This window comes from Daphnia carinata, chromosome 5 (assembly GCF_022539665.2).
Source record: "Daphnia carinata strain CSIRO-1 chromosome 5, CSIRO_AGI_Dcar_HiC_V3, whole genome shotgun sequence".
In the NCBI taxonomy this organism is placed as follows: Eukaryota; Metazoa; Arthropoda; class Branchiopoda; order Diplostraca; family Daphniidae; genus Daphnia; species Daphnia carinata.
The window spans coordinates 7695166-7714523 of record NC_081335.1 but is presented as its reverse complement, the minus strand read 5'-3'; the positions used below and the strand labels follow the sequence as shown (position 1 = coordinate 7714523).

At 46.3% G+C, this 19358-nt stretch overlaps 1 protein-coding gene across 1 annotated transcript in view; it reads right to left on the bottom strand.

Moving 5' to 3' along the window:
* The window catches only part of LOC130702833 (large ribosomal subunit protein mL52-like), a 56814-nt gene that overhangs the window by 30993 nt on the left and 6463 nt on the right, over window positions 1-19358 (bottom strand). The gene's annotated exons all lie outside the window — the stretch shown is intronic.

Here is a 19358-nt window from a genome sequence, read left to right as displayed (position 1 = left end):
TTCAACTTGGCACACAAAACAGTAACGTGATAGACGAGGTAATTGCTTTAATAAAAAGGGGACACAGGTGAAGAAAGACAAAGTGGGCAAAGAAAAATGAATAAGCCAACTGGAAAAGGGACGATCCCTAAATAATTCAGAGTGAAACGTCTTTTTGTGGTGCATTCTATTGTTAGGGGATAGTGAGCGTTTGGGTAAATGTAAATGCTATCTATCCCGTTACTTAAAATCGTACTAGAAACAATATTGCAATATTTCAAGTGAGAGATAAACAAAATATAATTTTATATTGATAAATAAATCTATTTAAACAAAACATTCTGCATACTGAGAAATGTCACGTGCGCACAACCAGACTTGCCGCGCCGATCAATTTTCCGATCTCGATCTCCGATCCGATCTTTTTGAGTTTGATCGGATCGGCGATCAAATTTTGCCGATCATTTTTACCGATCATTTTTGTGCGACATCTAACGCTTAAAATTCACACCGTCTAACGAATGTTGCATTGGCTGTTGCAGCGGCAGTAACTGACGGCCATTGAGGGTGAACCCTAAACAGTTTCCTTCAATTGGCATTCGCAAAAACAGTAGTGCAAAGAGCCACGCGACTGCAAAATTTACAGCTAGATGGCGAAAAGTTTGATCGCTAAAAATGATCGGATCGCGATCAGTTTTTTGGGATCGCCGATCCGATCTCCGATCTTTCTCAAAAGATCGGATCGCCGATCAATTTTTGATCGCGATCGCGGCAAGTCTGCGCACAACTAGCAACCCGAAACTAGCGGCATAGTCAGCGATAATACTCGGAAAAATATGACAAGTTCAACTGTAAATGAAAGTTTTAACATTGAATTGCAGTTAAAAAATGAGATAGGCAAAATACTCAGCCAGTAGGCCAAACTTGGTCATTGACAAACAAAAGGCTATAAAGTTAAAGAAGGTAATTAAGAAATATTAAAATGTCTGACATGACACTGTCCAGTGGTCTTTCCTATCGTAGGCATCAGAATCCGGCCGTACCCAGAGATCAGGAGACGGGACACGACCGTGTTAAAGCCGCCATGACACATTTTAGGGCAGAATCTGGCGGCTAATTCCCTCCCTTCATCATTAGCAGACAAATTCCCTTCAAGAAACCAATGTGACAGGCGGCTAATTTGAATATGGGTAAGGAAAGTCGGACATTTCGCCAGATAAAAACACACAACGAAAGTTCGGTGACTCGGAGAATCAAAAGGGGTCGATTTTCTGGAATTTTTGTCTTACAAATACTTTCCAGGGAACTGTTAGCTAATTATCGAATTTTATCCTGCAAAATACCCAGCCTCAGCTTACAAGTTGTTCACAGTAGTTCTAGATGTGTTTTCTTCTTCTCTTTGAGTAAGATGCACAAATGCCTCCCAAATGTAGTGCCGTTTACTGCAATTCGAAGAGTAGTGATCAACCAGTTTCATTTCGTAAGGTTCCTAGCGATGATCTGCGACTAATTATCTTACTGAAACATTGGGCGCCTAGATTTAAGCCTTTAAAAACTTCTGTTTTGTACTCACCCCACTTTGGTTCAGCTTTGTTAACTTGGAATACCATACTGGCTTTTTTTCTCGGCGAAATGGAATATATTAGCTAATAGTAAACTTAATTTGATAGTTTCATATGCACATATCGATTCGGATGGACCCCAAGACCAGCATGAAGCGGAATCAAATATTGTTAGTTACCTCGTAAAAGGAAGGAACTTTTAATCATAACCAGTTAAATAAATCATGTTATAAACCAATCTGTAAAACTAATTTCATTGAGAGTTTAATATTAGTCATGAAACTTTCTTTTGTGTGTTATTCTCTGGCGCCTTGTCTAACTCTCCGTGACCATTTCAAATCAGCCGTCTGTAACAATGCTTGCTTGCAGGGAATTCGTCTGCTAATGAGAAAGGGAGGGAATTAGCCGCTAGATGGTATGCCGAAATCTGTCATGGCGGCTTTCCGTATTCCGCGTCCCATCTCCTTATCTCTGGCCGTACCAGTGTTCGTGCTCTAGCGGCTTAACACTGAACTAATACTGGCTTCTGATACTTAATATAGGGCGCATTTTGGCGTCTACTTTTAGTTCAACTTTTTTTAGTGTACTTGTATTTTTGCGTCAACTGCCCGGTAGATAGTTCAACTAGGGGACCGTTTTGGCGACAACACCAGTGGGAGGTTCAACTGAAACAGTTGAGCTTTTTCAACGGTGGTCCAGACCACCGTTGACCTTCAACTGAACTTCAACTTCTCCCCTTTCTCAACTGTTGCGATGAACTTCAATTTTGGCGCCAACTTTGACGAAAAGATGAACTAAAACGGTTCAACAAAAGGTTGACGCCAAAATGCGCCCATAGATTTGGTTAGGGCTCGGCCTCGCGACGATCGGGCACAATTTTGGACGAACCACGTGGTTTTTTTTAAAGGACAAACCGGTGGGGTTCGGTTTGCGTTTTTTTCAAACAGATCGAACCCTTGTTTGATGGTTTATACAGGCAGTTTGTACCTGCGTTGTGAACTGAGGTTTACATCGCGGTTTTACACGGTTTGCACCGTGGATTTACGGTTTGCATAGGACAATAAATCAGTAAAAGGCTTGTCGCTAGATGGCAGAAAGATCGACCAATTTTCGATCGCGATGACGGCAAGTCTGATCGGAAATTTGCTTTATAACAAGTTGTTGAAAGCCATTACGCTCACAACAATTAGTGCTAATTAGTTGATTTGGAATGTCAGCAAAATTTGAAAAAAAAATTTTTAATGGTGGTTCAAACCGGTTATGCCCAGTTTTAAACCGAAAACCAAACAGCAGACAAAAATTGCTTTGAAAATTTTTTTATGAAAAACCGCGGTTTGCCCCGATCAAAGACGATCAGGGACGAGCCCTAGATCTGGTTCACAATGCGAAAAACACGAAATTTCAATGCGGCAACGAAAAAAATCAGCCATCTTTATTCCGTGTTAGCCTTTCCCTGTGTAAATCACATTGAATTCAAGGAGTCTTTTAATTTTTAAATACATTTAAATTAATTTTGACCTTTAATTTCTAAGTTGAGCGAGGAGAGCGTGAGTCTAGTCTTCAATTGGTAGGTAACATTTTAATGTATTTTTTATTTCATTTGAGCGAATGATTATTTAAATATTAAGGTGAGAAATGGTTTGTTTACTACCACTACCGGAAGGTATTTGCGCAACACACGATTATCCAAAAAATACAACTTGTTTTAAACATAAATTTCCATTCGCTGTACCGTGTAAAACCACGGGTGCAAATCGTTAAACCGTGATGTTGTCTGTTCAAAAAAGTAACAAACCGAACTGCACCGGTTTGGCCTTTGTAAAAAAGAAGCCCTTCAGCGCGGCGGCAAAATTAAGTCAGGCATCTGTTTTCTTTTTTTGAGCCCTGAATGCAACGGTGCTGATTAGTACAGGAGCTGCAGTCACCGTGATTTCATCCGAATTATTTTGAAAAAACCAGATTCCAAAAAACTTCTGAGTGGACCGAAGATTCTTCTCGTAAACGGCCATACATGTGTCCCTTTCGACTACGGCAGATATTGAAGTAACCACATGGTCAAAACTATCACAGGAAACACAATAGTCATGCCGGTGTCGGGCTATGAACTACTATTGGAAAACGATTCTTACAGACATTTCAAGCCACTCACAATGACTGCGAATCAGAAGGGTTGCCGTTCACGACAGGATAGTCACCACGTGCAGAAATTTCTCTTCTTCAATCGGAAGAAGTGAAAGATTGTCTCCTGGTTTCAAACGATCGTCAAGAAATATCAGCGTATTCAATCAAGCAAATCCCTGCAACTGTTTTCAACAAAATGGAAGGTTCTTGCCTCGTGACACCATTAGGTTCACTTCTAGCAACAAGTAGCCTATCGACTGGTCACGCATAACCTTACTGCGTTGCACGAGAAAAGAAAAATGAAGATGAATAAAAAGAACGATACAGCTTGACAAACACGCTGTGCGTAGAAATAGTACGTACGGATAGTCATAAACAAATATTAAGCGGAATGAAAGAAACCTCTACTAAGTTGGGTAAAACATCATATTGTCGCGGTATCGACTAAAGGCTTTCAAAGAACTCAATAAGTTTAAAGGTGTACTACACTATTGTCAGCTTCAATACTACAAACAAGACTGACTAAAGTCAAATTGGCTAGTTCCCCACAATACAATCGATAGCCCAGGCCCAGAAGGATGGGATCCGATCACCTTCCGCTAACACCGTTCTCGTATATTGCCAGCTCCGTTCATTTGTAAGGAATCGTCTAGCGAAGCCCTTTCTTACTTTCCTTCTCAAATAGCCTAGAATCTTATACCTGTAGCCCTTGTTACTTAGAGCCCTTATTTACTAACCTAGTTTAAAAAACCCCTTTAAAAAAATAACAAATAAAGAGGACATGCCTCGGCACGTTCGCTAAAAATAGATTTATGTCGGTTGGTCTGGAATTGTCCAAAATGGCCTAAAACCGACAGATAGATTTTTAGTTATCGTCCAAATTCGTTCGATACCACCCGAATTTGCCCGCCTATACCTCTCCCTTACGTCCAAAGTCGCCCGATACCGCGCGATTTTGCCACCTATCCTTTAACACTGTTCTGTATGGCTCTCGCGGGGTAGCCGGAGAAATAGGACCTGGAGAATTAGGACCCGGATATTTAGGACCGCAAAATAGGACCTGGAGAAATAGGACCCGGAGAATTAGGACCCAATCTTCAAACATTTTTTGAAGGGTCCTATTTCTCCATGTTGAGGGTCCTATTTCTCCAGCATAGAGGTCCTATTTCTCCATCAGAAGAATACATAATGTTTATCGGACATCACCTGTCCGATTATTGAAAAGAAAACCTATCGGTTTATATTGGTTTCTGCGCTTCAAACACTGTTATCAATATGACGTCTTTTCATCCCATCATAACTTTTTTATTGAAATAATATTCGTGATTTTTTTTGCATGATTATAAGCGTTATCTATTGTTTCTTAAAGTTCATATAATTGAAAATCAATTTTTTTACACAGTATTTTGATTTTTGCATTTTACATTTTATTACTGGTGTTTTCAGGCCTACCATCATCCGCCCTTTACTAATGCCGTTATTCACTTTTTTCTTTTTTCTTCGTGCCTCGATGAAGATCCTGGGGGGCGTACAGCTACCTCTTAATACGCAAATTATTATATAAAAATAATTGAAGAAACTTTAATTTAATAATAAAACACTGTTTGCTCTTGCGTAAAATATTGTTTTTTACGATATATATGGCAACGTTGTACTACAAGCAGACGACTGTTGCAAGCTCGAAGTGTCAACATCCTACAATTCTATGAATCGTTGAAGTTGTTTATTGTAAGCGGTGTTTGTTTGACAGGTAAGTGGTTAGTTTCAGTAAAATTAAAATTTTTTTATTTCCTAGGTTTGGCAGTTATGCTACATTTCAAATTCATGTTGGCATTAGCACCACAGAAGGAACAAATTTATTTGGAAGGAAAGGTATTAAAAGTGTAGATAAAATTTGATTAATTGCAGTTGGAAATTTGAAACAGATTACTTATACGAAATGTTTCTTAGGTGTATACTTTCAAGGAGAATCATGAAACTAGAGCATGATTTACCATAAACCGTTTGGGAACCAACTTGTTATAACTATCATCCTTCTGCTGCCTTATATACTATCATCCTTCTGGTAATCTAGGTGTTCACAGATTTTTTGTTGAGTAGATAACCAACTACACGCCCAGAAAATTTATATAATCATTTTTCTTGTCATTCAGATGAAAACACAGCATTACAGCTGTTAGAGTTACGTCAAGACATGGGGGATTAAAGCACACAACACAAATAACACTCAATACTGACGACGGTCAGGTTAGTACTTAAATTCTAATATTCTGGTCATTTGGATGGGTGGTGCATTCAATTAAACACAACTATCATTTAATGACATATTGGTTCAAGACCCCGATCCGCGACAGCAACACAAATCACAATCGGCTGCCCTGGATATGAAAAGAACACGAAAGAAAGCTAAAGAAGGGAAGGGCAGGGGTAGTGAGGTACTTACATGGAAACCATGGTTCCGAAGGGCTAAAGGTGCGGTGGCGCAGTGTCGAGGTATGAGGGCGGCGTCGGTATGGATCGTCGGCTCGACGGAACGTTGGTAAGGAGGAAATAGAAAACACGTCGGTAATAGCGCTGCGTCACAGTTTATTGCACTTTGACAATACGGGGTTACACAATACTCGGAACAAGGCAAAAGAAAACTGAGGAACTATTTCTATGACTACTGCACTTGGGCAACTAAGTGAAGACTGACTCTTGAGCATAACTCCGGCGTGGGTTTTATACCGTGCGGCGGCTTGATGACGCCAACTCTCCGTGGGAACGCTAAGTTGCGTGGGGTCGTCGAACAGAACCAGCGTGTTACGCGAGAAGCGAGGTCAGCTGATTTATGCCCTGTCGATGACCCCCCATTATGCGTCAAAAGGGTGATTTAAGACGAAACAAGAGACAAAAATAGTCAGTGGGGGAAGGTAGAGGGGGTAGCAGCAACAAAGGGCTATAACTCAGATCATCTAATTATTTATTGAACTTAACGTTTGTCGGGGTTCTTACATTATTGAGCTTAAAGTTTATTGAGAGTCCTTACATGACTCCCCTCCTCGGAAGATTGCGCCTCGCAATCGGATCTATTTGGTAGTCATCTGGCGCCTAGGGTCGGTTCCAGGATTCGCCATCACTCGTCGGTGTGGATGTTCGCGGTCCCGGGTCCTCCATGTCGCTCCATAGATCGGTTCTTAAATCCTCCCAACTGGCGGTTTCCCAGCCGTTGCCGTGCTTCCTTTGGGAGGGGAGCAGGTATTGTCGCTCGACATAACGTGCTGCTGCGAAATCCTCTTCGTCAGAGTCCAGCGAATAATGGCTGCTGATGACGCTAACATTATGTTTCTCGCCCCGTATCCTAGCAATACTGTCGTTTAACGCCGCAAAGTTCAGACCTCTTTCTTCTTCGTCACTGGTTGGCGTCAGACTGTACGGCGATTCCTGGCGATTGACGGCTGCACCTTCGGCTAAATGTAGAATGACGGTCGATGTGCCTGAAGAGAAAGAGTTTTCCGCCCAAAATACATCTTCCGGGGGTAGTGAGGCCTCGTCTGTAGTGTCGGTATCGTACATGGCCTCGTCGTCATGGGGATAGTCCGCACAGTAGAGAATTTCCTCTTCGTCTTCGTAGTGAGTCGTGGCGTGCTGTGTGTCGTTGTCGTTGGAAGGATAATCGGCGCAGTAAGGAATGTCTTCGTCGTCTTCGTCAGTGACCCACCAGGAGGCGTGACCGTCCCTGCTATGGCTTCTTGGGTCCGAGGTTATGGCCGACGGTATTGGGGTCCTAAGGTAGGTAGAGTTAGGTAGGGTTACAGTACGTTGACGGGGGGTTGGAGATATGGCATCGTGGAGGTATTAAATCATTCTACGGTATTAAGTCAAGTTTACGATCAACTAGTGCTATTGCCTTAAGGGCCTACGATGCTAACATGATATTGACATTGACATGACATTGGCTAGTTTTAGGGGCTGGACAGGAGGGCGGCTGCTTCTCTCCGTTGTGCAAGGCGAAGGGGGTGTGCGGATGGTTGTGCGAAGTATTGTTGATTTGATGTGGGTCTTGGTGCGCCATTCAATCCCGTCGACGATGTGGGCGGCAGGTTGACGATAGTCACCGGGGCGCTCGGTGGTGGTGCAGAAGCAGCTGGGAGTCCCATCTCGATGTCTCGATGAATGGATTGTGGTGGTGTTAACCAGCTGCAGGGATTGAAGTGCCTACAACATGGAATGTAGAGTCCTAGAAGCGAACCCAATCCACAAAACCGGAAGGCTAAGGCAATTGCCATTCCTACTCCTGATAGAATCCCGAAGCTCCGGAGCCAGGATCCGAGTCTTGCCATGAAGGAGATGTCCCCTGCTTGGCTTGGGTGGATGAGTATGGTGTCTGTGTGTCGTTCTCCCGACATTTCGGTGACGTATCCGAGCTGGATGTATGCCAAGATGTCGGCCATGATTTTGGAGGTGCTCAGTGGGTGCGATGTTATGGTGGGGTGTAACTGCATTATCATGCCTAGGGAGTTGTCAATTTCTAGTGGTGTCGCGTCGATTAGGCGTCGGCCGTGCATGGCCAAGCTGGGGTTCACGGGCGTCCAAGTGTTATTCCTGAAAGCGTGAGCCTTGCCGTTAAAGTTGACGAAGTTCGCGTGCCAGTAGCACTCGGAATACTTCGTGAGCTCCCATCCTTCTATGCTGATCGTACTGTTCCCCGCCTTAGGTTGGGCGCCGCAAGGCGTGAAGACAGTTTCGAAGGTGACGTTTTGCGGAAAGCACTGTAGCACCGACACGGAGGTTCCTATTGTTACCAGTTTGGTGCAGAGTGGAAGATCCAGATGTGTGGCCGCTAGCCAGCTGTCGTATTGGGCTGTTGTCGTGGCGGCATGATAGGCTGCCCTGCGGCTTTCGCATTGTAGACTACGTATCTCACGAGCTAGATGATTGGAGATTTCCATTGCGAAATCTCTGATGTATTGGGTGTGGCTTGCATACTCGATCTCTGCCTGCGCTAATGACGGTACCGCCTCGCTCGACTGGTTGGCTATTATTTCGGTCCTTTCTTCCATCTCGGGGCTTTCTCGTACTGCGATGACGACTTTGTCCATGCCCAGGACGGGGTGAAGCGCAAACAAGGTCTGGTTGTCGCAGGCGGAGCGATTCTCCATTGAGTATATGAAGTCTAGTTGTTTTGATGGGTCACGTACGCGGAAAATGGTGTCATTATCCGTTGTGTATTTAACGCCGAGTCCGTGTCCTATCATCTTCAGTTCGCATGGTTTCGCTTCTTTCCAGGTGTCTTCCCATACGAGGGTTACCAAGTTGTGTTGGAGGGAACCGCTTGCTGCCCCAGGGGCATCTCCGAGCGGGGAGCTGATGGTGCAGTTTGGGCACTCCGATTGTAGGGTTACTTCTTCGAGGCGGCAATTGGTCATTTTTTCCGTAGTGGTCTGTAACCAACTCGTCTCTACGAACGGGTAGCCCTCAAGAGCAAAAGCGTTTGGACCGACGATGTCCATGGCTTTTCCTCGGCACTGTCGCGAATCCCTCATCCGTCGGCATGTCGCTGCGTCCACTTCGATGGGTTTGCGGCTGTGGGACACTTGGTTCCACTGCAGGAAGTCTTTGTACACCGTTGTGGTCACTTCCCACATGCTGCATGTGTGTCCAGCGAACCGTTTGACTTCTGGGAGTGAGGAGTAGATGGCGTACGCCACCGGCGTTGGTGGTGTGGGTGCTGCTTCGTACGCGCACTCGTCCTCTTCCATTTTGAGGAACCCCAAATTCACCGCGTTGTCGCAGTTGCATACGGTTACGTTAAAAGCAGCCGCGAGGGTGGGGGATGAAAGGGCGAGTAAGGTCATCATAAAAAATCTAAGGGGAACAAGACATGACAGGGTTTTTTTTTTTTGAGAACAATAATAACGTAAAATACCTATTCTACACACAAAAAATGACAATAAAACAAAGGCACTATTGGCTTTCTGCGCAAAACTGTTTGCTACGTCTTACTACTCTAATGCTAAAGTAAAGTTTGTTATTCAAAGAGGGGCGGGGGTCTAAGGACATTTCGGGGTCGGAGACCAGGGTGACGTTCGGGTAAGGGTGGTATGGCGGGTATGAGTGGGGTAGGAGGGTCAGGGTTTGTTGATGGTGGTATTATCTCGTGGACTGGGATTTCTTCTCCAGTTATTTCTATTGGCTGAGACCATCCGTGGAAGTCTATGAGGTCCGTTTCGTCGAGGTTAAGGTGTTCTTCCAGGGTAACTGGGGCTGGGAGTTCCAATTCGCCGGGGAGGCTAGTAGTCCAAGTCTGTCGGCGGGGATCTGTGTGTTCGACGGTCGGCTCTTCTTTCCAGATCATGGACTCGTACAGCGGCTTTATTCGGTTTACGTGGACTCGCTGTGTTTGTTTACCTGGGCACTCTTGGACTTCCACGGTCTGGTTGCTGTGCACCTTGATTATCCGGTATGGTCCCGCAAATCGTGGAATAAGTTTCTTGCTGGTACCGGCCATCGGGGTCCTAACGTCGATGAGGACCTTGTCTCCTACTTTGAAGTCGTATTCCTTAGCACGTTTATCGTACTGGGCTCGCTGCTGTTCCCTGGCTTGGGCTAGATTGTCTTTGACTAAGAGGAAGGCTTCGTGCAGACGTTGCATGATTTGGCTTTTGTAATCCGAAGGTGTGATTATATTTGTTGTTGGCGCCCGTAGAAATTGGTCGATGGGCATCGTAGGGTCGCGACCGTGGTTTAGAAAGTACGGTGTTTCTAAGGTAGAGGAGTGTACCGAATTCCTGTAGGCGAATCCTACTGGTCCTAGCATCTCCTCCCATTTCGGGAACCCTTGGTCCATGTATTTTCGTAGCATTTCCACGACCGTTTTGTTAAACCTTTCCGTGAGTCCATTGGTCTGGGGATGGTAGGCAGTTGTCTTCAGTTGCTTGATTTGTAGGTTGTTGCACAATGACGAGAAGAGCTCGGATGTAAAATTTGACCCGCGGTCGGTGATTATCGCCCTTGGGGGTCCATGATATAAAATGATTTTATCCATTAGGGCTTTACACGTCGTCAGGGCTGTTTGGTCTGGGAGCGGAACGACTTCTACCCATTTTGTGAGATAGTCGGTTATGACAAGGATGTGGTTGTTTCCTTGCAGTGAGTGAGGTTGAATGGGTCCTAAGAAGTCCATTCCCAGTACCTCAAATGGTCTCGAGGCGAGATCCAATGGGTTCAAAAAGGCTCGTAAATTAGATCGTCGTTGGAGGGCGCAGGGTGCACAGGCCAGACAATACTCTTTGACGTCCGAGAGCATCGTCGGCCAGTAATACTTGTCCCGCAGCCGTAGGACGGTCCTTTGATAGGCTAAGTGGCCGGAGATCGGTGAGTCGTGGTACTCTTGTAGCAGCGGTTTTCTTAGGTTAAGGGGTACTACTACTTGTTGTTGGGCGAAGGGTCTCCTCTTCTTAGATGTTGGTTCGTTCCGGCGGAACAGTACTCCGTTGGAGATCGAGTATAGGTCGATTTCCTTTACCCAGATCTCTTTGTTGTTTTCTTCGCTGAGGGCACCATCTTCTAGGTTCCTCCTGATGTCGCTGCAGAGAGCGTCTTTTCGTTGCTCGTTCAGCATAATATCGTCGGTTTTCGGGTATGTCTGAACCGCGTTGATGGGAATCCGCGATAGGAAGTCGGCGTTCTCGTGTACTCTGCCGGGGCGGTACTTAATGGAGTACTTGAGGTTTGCCAGCATGATGGCCCATCGTCCGAGTCGGCCGGTTTCGTCCTTGAACGTTTGCAGCCATTGTAGTGGTCGGTGGTCACTGATAATGACGAATGGCTCATCTTGTAGGTAGTGGCGGAAGCGTTTTATCCCAAAAATTACGGCCGCAGCTTCTTTTTCGATCGTCGAGTAGTTCGCTTCGGCTTTGTTCAAGTGTCGACTCGCGTAGGCGATCGGCCGATCCTTTCCTTCATGCATTTGGGACAGAACGGCGCCGAGCCCGTAGTCGCTAGCATCGGTATAGATCATGAATTCTTTCGTAAAGTCTGGGTAGGCCAAGATGGGTTCTGATGTCAGACAGTTTTTGAGGAACTCGAAGGCCTTCTCTTCTTCGGTACCCCACACTATCTTGTCTTGCGGTTTTGCTTTCGTCTGTGATAGTAGTGGGTGGGCTATAGTAGAAAATCCTTTGATGAAACGGCGATAATACGAGGCCAGCCCTAGAAAGGACTGCAATTCCTTGACGGTCTGCGGTCTACTGTAGGTGGCTATTGCTTCTACTTTGGCTGGGTCTGGCGCCACTCCTTCTGCTGAAATGACGTGACCCAAGTATTGTACTGACTTCGCTAGGAACTTACACTTCGAAAGTTTTATCCTGAGATTCGCTTTCTCCAGCAGTGCGAACACCTTGCCCAGGTTCTTCATGTTTTCTTCGTGGGTCTTCGAAAACACGATTATGTCGTCTAGGTAAACGAGGCATGTTTTTCCAATTTCTTCCTGTAGAACGAAGTTCATCAGCCTTTGGAATGTCCCTGGGGCATTTGTGAGGCCGAACGCGAGGCGGTTCCATTCGTACAGGTTGTTCTCCACGATGAAGGCGGTCTTTTCCTTAGACGCTTCTTCCATCTCGATCTGCCAGTAGCCGGAGGCTAAATCCAGGGTGGAAAAGCATTTCTGGCCATGTAGGAGGTCTAAAACGTCGTCGATTCTTGGCAAGGGGAAGGAATCTTTCTTTGTTACTGCATTCAGTTTTCGGTAGTCTATGCATAGCCGGTCATCCCCTGTTTTCTTCTTCACGAGTACGATCGGGGCGGCCCACGGAGAGAGTGACGGTCGTATGATACCGTTTTCCAGCAATTCCTCGATGATCTTTTTTGAGACTTCTTTTTGTCGGGGTGACGCTCGGTATGGCCTTTGGCGGATGGGCCCTTGTCCTTGAGTGTCGATTACGTGTTTTACTAGGCCTGTATTACCTAGATCGCTAGTTTTGAATGCGAAGATGCGCTGGTTCGCCAAGAGCAGGTTGCGCAGACTGTCCTTGACGTCTTCGGCGGCATCTGGTAGGGCGGCTTCTACTACAGCAGGCTGGAAGGTAGGGGCTTCGGTGGAACAAGAGGCTATGTAGGTACGTGGTTTAACAGTCACGTGCCCTAAGGTGGTGTAACGAGGTAGGTTGATGGTGCGGTTGGTCTCGTTGACCATTACAATACGAAACAATCCATTTTTCAGCGGTGTCGAGACGAAAGGATCCAATCGGAGTCCAGGGGGTAAGCGGGAGTCTTTAACGAAGAAACAGGCATTGTCGAGAGATAGCTTGAAGTCACTATTCTCGCTCTCCACCACGCATGCGGATGATGGAGGTACTCTAATTCGATGAGCCGCCATCATGGTCGGTTTGTCCTCGTTCTGGAGTTGATCAGACTCCTTCGCACGATAGACGCGCTTCTCACGACCATCGATCGTGAACTCATGTTTGTAAAGAGCGTCTAAACCTAGAACGCAATCTTCCATGATTCCCTGAACGATGATGAACTCTTGCCGGAAGGGTTCACGGGGCTTCTCGTCCTCGACGAGAAGGTTTAATACTACTGTTCCCTGGCTTGTCAGGGGCCTGTTGTTTATGTCAAAGAGGTCGACGGCTACCTCCTTTGAATGTTCCAGATTAATTCCTTGCTTCAGGAGTTTGTTGAAAAGTGTGTTGCTGACGAGACTCTTCCCTGCTCCGCTATCCACTAATGCTCGGAATGAGCAGCCTCCTACGTTTAGATTAAGTCTTGGGGCGGTTGGGGTGTCGGATACAGATTCGACGAATTGTTGGGGCTTAGGGTATCCACCGAGGGGCCCAACAAGCTGGTCGGTGGCGTTTAGTTTCCCGATTGCGGCCGCATAGCGCCCGGTTGAGCCGAGGGCGATTCTGCTTTGTGTGATGGTGGTGGGGGTGGAGGGTTCTTGATCAGGGGGCAAAAGTTATGGCGATGCCCGATCTCATTGCAGCGGCTGCACTTATCGTTGCGTTGTAGATATTTGGCAAAGCAATTTTCGGTCGTATGACCTCCATATGTGTTGTGGAATTCACACAACACTGCTGCTCTTCTGAGGGCCTCCGGTTGCGATGCGATGGGGTCTCGGGGTTTGGCGGGTTGCTGTTGTTTGGTCAGTTGGCGCTGCAGATCGGCCAACCGGTGTTGCAACTCTAGGTTTTGGTCGGAGGCGTTCTTTTCTATTTTGGAGTTCAGTTTTTCCAAGGCCTCAATTACGCCTGCTAGTTCAGCATTTCGGCTGCTGGGGATGTTTGGTGACGTATATGCAGCCTGGATGCGTATCCTCGCCTGGCTTTCTTCGATGGCCATCGCTGCCAGCTCGGCTTTGTCGATAAGGCTCTCGAAGGAGTTCCACTCCTTGTGTTTCAACCTAGGTTGGAGTTCATATTGTAGACCTTCGATGAACCGGTCCATCATCATTTGCTCCCTGGATGCTGCAGTGGCGGCATCTAGGGCACCTTCCATAGGATAAGCCTTGTAGAATGCCTTCCGTATGCGGTTAGCGTAACGTCGCATATTCTCTTCGGGTTCTCTTCTCATGTTGTGAAACTCCACGCTCCTCTGTGATCTCGTCTCGGTCGAGTGGAAGAGCTTGAGGAGCCTCTCTTTAACTGCTGCGTAGTCCTGGGAACGGATTGGGTTGTCTAGTTTAAAGTTATCGAATTCTTCGGCGGCTTCTCCGTATAGTTTGGACCGCATCAGGCGGAGTTTCCTCGCCTCTTCGAAGTTACCTAAGTCTAGGGTAGCCTCAAGGTGAGCCACCCAATCATCGAAACGACCGGACCTTTGCCTATCGCAAAAGATGGCCACCGAGCTGAACGCTTGCATGGCCTGCTCTTGTTGGGCTAACCTGATTTTGTCTTCAATGGTTATGCCGGAAGTGATTGATGGCTGGGGTTGGCTTTGGTTTGACGTGTATGTTGGAGGTTCTTGAGCAAGTTTCCAAAACGGGTGGTGTTGCCCGTCCGTCGCTGGTTGGGTTTTCAGGGGAGTTGATGTTACGATGCCTTGGGTAGTGTACGCTCGTGAGGGTAGTTCTGATGTCATTTGCGGTGCCGTGATTTGAGTTTGGGAAGCGCTGTGTTCCGTCCGTGGTGTCTGTAGAGTGGTACCAGACGGTTTCAGATACTCATTCGTTGTTGGGTGTCCGGGTGCGGTGTAATTACCCTGGGTCAATCTGGTGCGAGATAAGGCGGTGTTGACTGCTGCATGGATTTCGACACCTGCCTCTAGGAGTCGGGTCAATTCCTTCTCACATGTGTCCACCAAATCTCCCTGAAATTCTGTCGACTGGGGGTCCATTGTAGGGGTGTATGTGGGTAATATCGGTGTGAACGATACTTTCCGGTTGGAAGGCACCTTTGCTGCTACTGGGTAAGACAGGGTGTTAACGGGAGTGGGGTGCATGGCGTGATGTTGTGGCATTGTGGGGGAGAGGACAGGGGTGCTCGTAGACGGGGGAGGTACGATTTTTTCTTCTACGATACTGGGGGGGGGTTCGGTTTGGTTCTGTGGATTGCTTGTCCACCTGACAATGGCTCGAGGTGATGTAACGTTCCTGGAGGGTCGGTTCTTGATGAGTTGCCTTCCGAAATATCGACCAATTTGCCTACGGCTACTTTGGGAGGCTGTAGTGGGCTTGCTCCGATGGGTGGCGGAGGGGTGTCGCTTGCGGAGTCCGTGGAGAGGCTGTTGCTGTCGTAAGACCCCGGTCGGATGGGGCTGTAGGCCGTCCGCAGGTCTAGGAACTCAAACACTTGGGCGGGTGTGGACAGATAAGGGTGGAGTTCGAGTAGGGCTATCAATGCAGCTTTTGTCTGCCCGGAGTCCAGTCGTCTTCGGTGGTTGGCTTCCAGATGATGTTGAAGTTCAAAGATGATTTCCGCTTCGGGTATTCTTCTATCGGGGTGTTCCAGTACTGGCTGTGAAACGAAGCCCTCGGGGTGTCACTTGGCAATAGAGAAGGGTCCTCCTCTTGTAGGAGGGTGATTGCCTGTCTTAGCAGCTCTCTTCGTTCTTCTTCGGTATCCGATGCGTCCTTTAGTAGAGGTCGGGCGATGTCCAAAAGTCTGTTCTTTCTTAAAATGCTTTGAGTTTCTTCTCCGGCACAGTCTTCGGGGATGCTGAATTGTTGGGGGGCGCGGAAGGTTGTGGATGTGGGGTCTTAGGTCGGGCTCCCAGGCGCTCCCACTCCGCGTCGTTGGCGTGCTCCTGTAATTCTTGCGGAGTGAAGTGGCCTGCGTCGAATCGTGTGTCTTTGCAACTTGCGACGAACTTCTTTAATTGGTCTTCGATGTATTGTTGGTCAGCGGTGGGCTGACCCTGTCCTGCTCCCTTCTTAAAGGAAGGGAGGGTTTGGCGGAAGGATTTTCCCCAGCGTTTGAAGAGCGGAATCCTTTTTTGGGAATTTGGCCCTCCTTTTGACATATCTTCAGGTGTTTGTGGGAGGTAGTACGAGCTGCTTGAGGGTCTTGCTTCTCTACGGGGGTCGACGTGAATCCTTTTCCCTTGCGATTGAAGCCAGCGTGAGTTAACGTGACATTCGGGAGTAGGCGTGAATTTCGGAAATCGGCGTGAGTTGACGTGAGTTTCGGGAGTCGGCGTGAGTTGACGTGAATTTCGGGACTCGGCGTGAGTTTCGGGAGTCGGCGTGAGTTTCGGGGCTCGGTGTGAGTTTCGGGACTCGGCGTGAGTCGGTGTGGATTTCGAGAGTCGGCGTGAGTTGACGTGAATTTCGGGACTCGGCGTGAGTTGACGTGAGTTTCGGGACGGCGTGAGTTTCGGGACTCGGCGTGAGTCGGTGTGGATTTCGGGAGTCGGCGTGAGTTGACGTGAGTTTCGGGACTCGGCGTGAGTTGACGTGAGTTTCGGGAGTTGTCCGTAGCTTTACGGTTTTACACTACGCGTCGCAGGTGCGTGTTGTTTAATTCCGGCAGCAGGGGGGGAAGGGATGGCTATTACAATTTGACGACCTGTTCGTTCATTCACGCATAGCGTCTGGTACCCACAGCACGTTTCATTATTTAATTCGCGTGCAATGTGTATCGTTCACGACACGCTCCAGAAGGACAGCTCGTTGGTAGCGGGCACGTCGGTTCTCGAGCGGCGAGGTCACGGTTCGACTCCGCTGCCACCAGATGCAATAATCAAGACCCCGGTCACGTCTGACGCGACTGGGGGATTAAAGCACACAACACAAATAACACTCAATACTGACGACGGTCAGGTTAGTACTTAAATTCTAATATTCTGGTCATTTGGATGGGTGGTGCACAGTTATAGTGGTTAGGATCCGGCAGCCAGTCACGTCGGCTGCCCGGATATGAAAAGAACACGAAAGAAAGCTAGGAAGGGCAGGGGTAGTGAGGTACTTACATGGAAACCATGGTTCCGAAGGGCTAAAGGTGCGGTGGCGCAGTGTCGAGGTATGAGGGCGGCGTCGGTATGGATCGTCGGCTCGACGGAACGTTGGTAAGGAGGAAATAGAAAACACGTCGGTAATAGCGCTGCGTCACAGTTTATTGCACTTTGACAATACGGGGTTACACAATACTCGGAACAAGGCAAAAGAAAACTGAGGAACTATTTCTATGACTACTGCACTTGGGCAACTAAGTGAAGACTGACCCTTGAGCATAACTCCGGCGTGGGTTTTATACCGTGCGGTGGCTTGATGACGCCAACTCTCCGTGGGAACGCTAAGTTGCGTGGGGTCGTCGAACAGAACCAGCGTGTTACGCGAGAAGCGAGGTCAGCTGATTTATGCCCTGTCGATGACCCCCCCATTATGCGTCAAAAGGGTGATTTAAGACGAAACAAGAGACAAAAATAGTCAGTGGGGGAAGGTAGAGGGGGTAGCAGCAACAAAGGGCTATAACTCAGATCATCTAATTATTTATTGAACTTAACGTTTGTCGAGGTTCTTACATTATTGAGCTTAAAGCTTATTGAGAGTCCTTACAATATCCAATTCATCAATGTTGTCATCATTGAGGTTCAGAGGATGGTCTTGAACAACTGTCCCACATAGCACAATTCGGTCCCACGGACATCCGTGGTATATCCTATTTGGATAACGATGACATCTTACGAACATCCGTGGAACTGCCCGACCTCCTGGTTGGATGTCCATCGGATGCAGACGGAATATTAGAAGACCTCCCGGGAATATGCCGATTGATATCCGAGGGAAGTCCTGTTGGACGGGAAAAGAACATGCTCTGAACATGTGAGAATTATGGAAATACCTTTGTTTAAGCATTCCTGGCTAAAGTAAAGTATGAAAAATAAATAATGTAACACAACGATGGAATTATGGTGAGAAATTTCTTTGTATTGACATATACCGACATATAAGATACAACATGTAACTTTCAAGTTTGGAAGACAAATAAAAAACTGATCCATTTTAATAATCTACAGTGAGGGGCCTCAGTAGGAAGACTACGCAGCTGGAGAGGAACAGAGCAGGCCGCTGGACAGCATCGAGAGAAGCACATAGGCACTGAAAGTAATCCGGAACGGCACAGCACAGACAAAATGGGAAGACGGTAGTAGCCCACAGAGTAACAGAAGCACTAGTTGCTAACGAAAAAAGTTCCAAACGCGAAATTCACTTAATGTTACACGAAAACTCCAGACGTAGCACATAAACACCACAGACGATAAACTACACCACGAACAACTAAACGATGACTAGCTGAAATGCTGAATCAGCATGCGAAAATTGGAATGTCGAAACTACCATTATTTATCATTTCAGTAGTCTTTCCCTAAACACCGGGGAATGGTTTCATCTCAAAAATCTTTTTATATAATAACTTGATTATTGAAGGAGTTTTTTACAAGGATATAGTTTAAACATTACAGTAAGTGTTTAAAGTCCGTTTTAGATGATAATTGTGAATTATTTATTAACATTGGGTTACCTCTCAATGCTAAATTTGAATTCAGTTGGCGATTGTTAAAGTAACGTCTGCTCGAGTGAGACATCAGAAGAATATCAGGCAAGTTTACATTTACTGTAATTTATTTTGGTTAACGTTACATTTTTCTTATATTTAGATATCAGAGTTCGACAATTTATACTTAGAGATGAATGGGATTATTTACCATTGCTATCTTCCAAATGATTTTTATATTTTTCTATTGAGGTTGTGGCTCCCCGAGCCAAAATGAGCCCACAGTGAGGGAGAAATTTCAACTCTACACAATTGGTGAGTCCAACAGACAGTTTCATTAACATGTACGTTTCAGCAAACACTTTACGTGCTCTTCTTTAAGGTATTGATGGGGTTCTTGGCCGTAAATGGTTACCTATCTTCCCCATTTTAACACAAACAATTTTTGACGTTTTAGCAAATGTTTTTAAAGACAATTTGTTACCTGTTCCTTTATCGTTCTGAAGGAGACACTTTTCTGTGTGGATTGGGAGATAAAAACAGTCAGGAATTTTGGCACTTCGAGCAATTGCCGAATGTATTTACTTTTATCATTATTAAGATTGGTTTATTGGTAACGGCATTATCTACCTTTGTAGGATGAACGAGGAGATAAGGTATTTTAATCTAGTTTTGACACAAATCAGATGAATAATGTTAGGAATTGTAATTATTTAATTAAAAAATAATTGAAAATTAAAATTATTATTGTAACGTATGTTGAAAATTAAATAAGATTTGA